Source organism: Manis javanica, chromosome 17 (assembly GCF_040802235.1).
Source record: "Manis javanica isolate MJ-LG chromosome 17, MJ_LKY, whole genome shotgun sequence".
Classification (NCBI taxonomy): Eukaryota; Metazoa; Chordata; class Mammalia; order Pholidota; family Manidae; genus Manis; species Manis javanica.
Window position 1 is genome coordinate 32,557,702 of NC_133172.1, and position 6,826 is coordinate 32,564,527.

A 6,826-nucleotide genomic window follows, 5' to 3' on the forward strand; every position below is an offset into this window, starting at 1 on the left:
AACAATTGGCTCTTGTGAGCCAGTGGGAGCCAGGTCCAGTTTACTACTGACATCATGTGAAATGCACCTGCAGGCACTTTGCAGCGCCTGCACTCTGCGTTTTCCCTATAGGCCCCGGGCCTGGACCTAATGATTTACGGTGGTCTATCTGCAGTAGAAGCAGGGACTTTGTCTCATTCCTCCAGTTCTTATTCTTTAACACACAGTGCCTGGCACAAAGAAGGTACTCCAATATTTGCTGAGTGAAAGAAGGAACTTTTATGCATAGAAGCCACCCCATTCAGTACTTTTGATGTAAACAGAATTAGATCACTGTCCCCATTTCTTTTGTGATAATATAAGAGGTCCCAGCCTTGTTTCCCACACAGTTTCCTTTCTGAAGTGGAGACCTGGTAGAAGTTCCCTCTTAGGCTTTATGAACTGGAAATGAAACAGTGTATGTAAAGGGCTAATCAACACCACATCGCTTTCCTCCTGTCTTCCACTTCCATGATCTCTTCTTTTTTTGTCAAAGTACAAACTGACTTTATTAGAACTTGTTTTGATATATTCAAAGGAAAATATTAAGTTATATGTTTTCTGTTGGAATCTTCTGTGATACACTTATTTATTCATTTATTTCATAATTTATTGACAGGAACTTACACCGTGCAAAACAGAAACACTGAGGGTGAGGGTAGGGAGCCTTTGCTGAGAATTTCCCAACCAATTGCACACAAGAGATTGTTAAAAATATTAAGCACATTATATAATATTAAACATCTGAAGGAAAATTATAGCATCCAACTTAAGTATACAAGACAAATTTTTACTCTTAATATCCTCTCCATTGGCTTACTTTGGTATACCAGTCCTGATACTGCCAGTTTGTGGAGAGTTTCACCTCAGGAATTTTGGGGTCCCTTCTCACTCTTGGAGTTAGGTGGAGGTGTTGGGGACTGTTACAGATTGAACTGTTTCCTCCAAAATGATATGCTGGAGTCCTAACCTGCAGTACTTTGGAATGTGACCCTACTTGGAAATGGGGTCATTGCAGATATAATTAGTGAAGATGAGATTGTACTGGAGTTGGATGGGCCCCTTGTCCAGTATGAGTGGTGTCCTTATAAGAATAGGAGAGAGACACACAGCCAGAAGACAGCTAAGTGACAATGGGGGCAGAAATCGAAAGGATGCATGTACAGACTGAGGAACACCAAGATTTGCTGATTCTACAGAAGCTAGAAGAGGCAAGGAATGATTCTCCCCTATAGATGTCAGACAGAGGGTGGCACTGATGTTACCTTGATTTTGGACTTCTAGCCTCCAGAACTGAGACAATAACTACTTGTTGTTCTAAGTCATCGGGTATGTGGTCCTTTGTTAGGAAACGAATACAGGGCCTTATACCATGCAAAGTATGAAGGTGGAGTGGTGGGGCATCTGGTTTTCGGTCTTCGAGATACATACATAAATGCTGAGCAGGCCACTGTTCCTGTTCACATGACCCCCACAGGCCTGGTGGTCCATCGTGTTTGTATACTATGTTTGGGACTCACCACTTCCAAAATCTTATTCTCAAGTTTGACCAATCAAAAACTCTGGAGACTGAAAGATCTCTGAAATAGGTTTTGTTGGGTCTTTACAAATGCTAACCACATAATGACTGAGTCCTGGGACAGGAAACTTCTGCTTCACCAGCAGCAAGGCCAGTTAACAGAAATAACTTGTCCACCAACATCAAGAAACAGGGCACATTTATGGAGGGGATGGGTCTCAAGGAAAGAAAAGTTCTCTAAATTCACATTGGCTGCAGATAAGGAAGGTGGGCTAAATATGAAGCAGGGTAAGTCCGGGATGGGTGGTTAGTCCATAAAGAAGGCTCGTGGATTGGTTGTTGATGGTGGTCAGACACTGGTCACACCCAAGGGGGATGTAGTGGTTCTGGGGATCTAGACAGATGCTTGTTGAAATGACTTCATCCCGAAACATGGATTTTCTGGTTAGCCATGGCCCATGGCTATTGACTGATAACCTTCCCCTGCCTCTCTTCCTCATTCTTCGGACCTGTTGTCACTTAATTTATTTCAGAATTTTTGCCATGTCTGGTCATATTCTCAAGTCTGGAGTTTTTAAAGATTTACTTTCTTAGTCAACTTGTCCTTCTGGCGCAGCACCGCCATCTTGTGGTCATAATGGGTTATGGCAATGTCCAAGATCTTAACTCCCAGTGAGTTTACCAGACGCCAGATCCCAGGTTTGGGAAGCCGCAGGTGATTTTTTTTAAAGCAAATGTGGCATTTGGGCAGGGCTACACATCGGTTACATCTAGGACGGCTTATGCTTTCTCTGTGTTATTTCAGGACAGCTGGTTAGTGTTGTACATTTCTGCTTGTGACCGTCTTCTCACCATCTCTGTCTTGCCCTTTCCCTGTCTCTCCATCTACAGCTTTCCTTCGCGTACAAATGGCACCTCAAATGAGGTACTGCCATCTACTGGGCAAATGCTGTAAGGTCGGACAGGAGGTCTCGGATCTGCTGAGGAATGAATTACAAATCAGTGAGAAAGTAGGCAAACAATAGGATCCTTTGTCAAGGTCCTTAATTGGTGTAGATTTCTCTTTTCATTAGTGACATTTTTCTATGGGGAAATGGGGTGTAGGAAAAGGCTGTCAGGGTGAACCTAGTATCTATTGTAGTAACTTTAATCTGGCTAACATTGTCGGGCGACATGTGAAAATCAACCACGCTCTCATCAAAGTTCCCTGGGCCTTAAGATTGCAGAATCACCACACAAAATGGACAGAATCAAGCTCTCAGAGTGAAGCCTTGGAATCTGCATTTGAGCACCTCTTTCTAACCCCACCAAGTGAATTTTATATACACTGAAGTTTGAGAACCACTGCCTGAGACCTGCCATTTTTTTCAGCAAAATCCAGAGTTTGCATAAACTGCTTCTTGTGTGCCTGAAAGCCAGAATCTCTTACAAAGCTATCATTCCCATCTTCCCTAATTTATGCTATAGATTAAGTGATAACAGACCCAAAGCCCTTAAATGATGGCTGCCTCTGCTGTAAACTGGGTCTCACGCCCTTTTCTCGTTCCTGATCAGTTTAGGAGGTGGATAAGGCTAGTTCACACTCTCATACCCAGGCTCAGCCTGACACTTGCCTTGTTCTTCCTGAGCAAGGCTCACTTTAAAGAAAGTACAGGGCTGTGTGTTGGAAAGATCCAGAACTGGAGGTCACCATCTTTCTGAGCCTCAGTTTCTCCATCCCTAATACAATGGGATTGGACTATATATGTCCTAGCCAGCTGTGACATTCAGGGGCTCAGCTGCTTAATAAGCCCCCTCTCCATGTCACACATCTGATGGTGTTTGGGTCTATATGCACACAGTCCCATTTCGCAGACTGATTTCTCTTTGGTTTTTTCTCAGCCCCTGACCCTGAACAATTGCACTCAATTATGAGTCTTGTGGGTGTTTGATACATCGGTGCTTATTTTTCAAAAGCCTGAATGTGTATACTTTATGCCTGGCAATTCTACTGCTAGGGAAGTTTTCTAAGGATGTGATGATCACAGGGGTGCCTAAGATTAGCTCTAAGGCTCCATGCAACATTTTTTTATAATGGGGCTAAAGTTGACAAACTTTAATGTACAAGACCTTTATCAGTTTGGGGTATACCTGGACTCCGGAGTACTCTGCAGCCACTGAAGGTTCTTCTACAGCATGATTTTTTAATGACATGAGCAAAGGTCCACAGTATACTAGGTGAAAAATGTGGGTTATAAAAAAGTTATATATCATAGCATAATTTTGTTTATAAAGAGATTTGTATGAATGTACTGAATATCTGTTAGCAGTAGACACACTACTCCATAGATTAGAGTGTATGCCAGTGAGTTGCGCGTTTTTGTTTTTGCTCTTGTCAGTATCATCCAAATTGAAACCCTAGGTTGACTGAATGACAGGATATGGAGTGAGGTGCCTGGCAGGAGCCATTAATCAGAAGGAGATAATGGATGTGGGAAAGTTTGTGAGCTGTAAATCAAGGACTATTGGGATGTTTGGGAGTTTGGAGTGGTAATTCTGGAGGTCATTTAGCAAGATAAAGCCCCAGGTGCACATCCACCAAGTTTGAAAGAAGATGATACCCACTTCCTGGCAGGCCTGGGAAGGAAAAAGACTGTCTGGGAAAATCAAGGAAGTGTGGAGGGGCCACAGAGATCAGAGCACTTTTACGACTCCAGGGAGGGAATGACCAGCAGCTGGCACCCGAGGGGGAGGCCGCTAAGACCTCACCACATCAAAGGTGTGGGTCGGGCGGCTGCTGTAGGCTGGACCCAAACAGAAGCCATTACCAATACAGCAGGATTATTCTGTGTGCGAGGGGGTGGGGGTGTGGGGTGTGGGGAGGGGTGTGTGTGTGTGTGTGTGTGTGTGTGTGTGTGTGTGTGTGTGTGTGTGTGTGTGTGTGTGAGGGGTCTCAAGGGACAGCCTGAACTGTCAGATCGCTCTTGGGAGGAGGCAGCTGAACAGTCGTTAGGCTTTATGTGAAGGAGAAGAACTGGTTCTGCGGGATTGGACCTAAGGAAGGAACTCGGGCGTAAACGCTCCATTCTCTGCTCCTTACTCTGAGTGGAGAGGAGAGGCTCATTTTACAGATGGAGAAACTGGGGCCAAGGGAGCTAGAGGATGTGCCCAAAGTTACATGCTAACTAGACTTGGGTGGTGGGTGCTTGGAGGCTGCGCGGGCTCTGGAAACTAAGCAGCCTCTCCAGGCACCGCAGGACCCAGAGCAGCAGGCTCGGGTCCCCGCTCCCCAGAGACCCTGAGCTCAGAGCCTGGGGCCTGCTCTCTGCAGAATGGAAAGAGGGGCGCTGGGGACCCGGGATCCCGCCCCCGATGTCACTGCACTCTCCCAGCCTCACGTGCTGAGGTTTCTCGTCCAGCTCTCTTGGCGCAGCGGGGCACTCACTGCTCTGCCCTGCCCACGAATTTTGCGTGGCTATGCACCTTTCCGGTCGACTTCAGGGACTTTACCAGCACCTGGGCTTGCCCCCTCTGCTCCGCGCAGTTCCTCCTGCTGCCTCCAGTGACAACTACTGTTTTGGTTTCTGTCACCATGGGTTCCTTTAGCCCGGTTTCAGACTCCTGTGGGCGTAATGGTTTGTCCGTGATTTTCATTCACTCATGTATATCAGGAGTTCTGTTTCATTGCGATGTATGCTCTATTATGTAAGCATACCATAATTCGTTTCTTGATTCTCCTGTTGATGGACATTTGGGTTGTTTCCTGTTTGGGACTATTATGAATAACGCTGTTAGGGACCTTCTTAAGTGGGTGTTTTGACCACTCATGTAAGCCTTCCTCCTGGAAGCGCCAGGAGTGGTCCGCGGGGTCACAGTAGAGGTAACATGCTTAACTTCAGAAGATATTGCTGCACCATTTTTCCAAAGCTGTTTTTCCAATTTACTTTCCCTCCTTTCCTTATTATTATTATTAGTTTTAGCCAACATCAAAGTAATTAAACAAGGAGGCCATTAGACTGGGTGGCTCTAATGTGTTGGTAGCCTAAGTAAGCAACTCAGAACCGATGCCCACATCTGGGTTCTGGAACACGAGAAAATGAGACTTGAGACCAACCTATCACAAGCAGCCAATGAAGCATCCCCACGTCAGGCACCTGGTAAGTGGTAGCCAATCACAAGCTTTCGTGCTTTGCTTCCACAATTGCTCTCTAAATCGCCTCTCTGAGGTTGGAGTGCTCTTAACCACCTTTGGTCTGGAGCTGCCTGTTTGGAATCCACATGTGCTTAAACTCTTGAAAATTTTAGTGTGCTTCAGGTTACCACTTAACACCAGTTTCACTTAGCTATAATTTACACAGTATTTTAAACAAATAGATGAGTTTCGATGAACTTTGTTCTTGCATTCAAGTTTAGGAACTTTGATTAGTTACCTCCAGCTTAAGGTGTGTGTGTCCCTTCTGATTCTTATTTATTTATTTATTTTGGTATCGTTAATGTACAATTACTTGAACAACATTATGGTTACTAGACTCCCCCTACTATCAAGTCCCCCCCACATACCCTATTACAGTCACTGTCCATCAGCGTAGTAAGATGCTATAGAATCACTACTTGTCTTCTCTGTATATACTGCCTTTCCCGTGTGTGCCCCCACACCCCTGCTACATTATGTGCGCTAATTGTGATGCCCTTTTTCCCTCTTATCCCTCCCTTCCCACCCATCCTCCCGAGTACCTTTCCCTTTGGCAACTGTTGGTCCATTCTTGGGTTCTGTGAGTCTGCTGCTCTTTTGTTCCTTCAGTTTTTGCTTTGTTCTTATACTCCACAGATGAGTGAAATCATCTGATACTTGTCTTTCTCTGCTTGGCTTATTTCACTGAGTGTATTACCCTCTAGCTCCATCCATGTTGTTGCAAATGGTAGGATTTGTTTTCTTCTTATGGTTGAATAATATTCCATTGTGTATATGTACCACCTCTTCTTTACCCATTCATCTACTGATGGACACTTAGGTTGCTTCCATTTCTTGGCTATTGTAAATAGTGCTGCCATAAACATAGGGGTGCATATGTCTTTCTCAAACGGGGCTCCTGCATTCTCAGGGTAAATTCCTAGGAGTGGAATTCCTGGGTCAAATAGTATTTCTATTTTTAATTTTTTGAGGAACCGCCATACTGCTTTCCGCAATGGTTGCCTTCTGTTTCTTTTTAAAACCCAGGGCTAGTGAAGGATGAGAAAACTCTCTGGGAGGTCAAGTTGGCCAGCAGGCCTTGTCTTACAGTGTACCATTACAGTCAGGAGTCTTTGGAG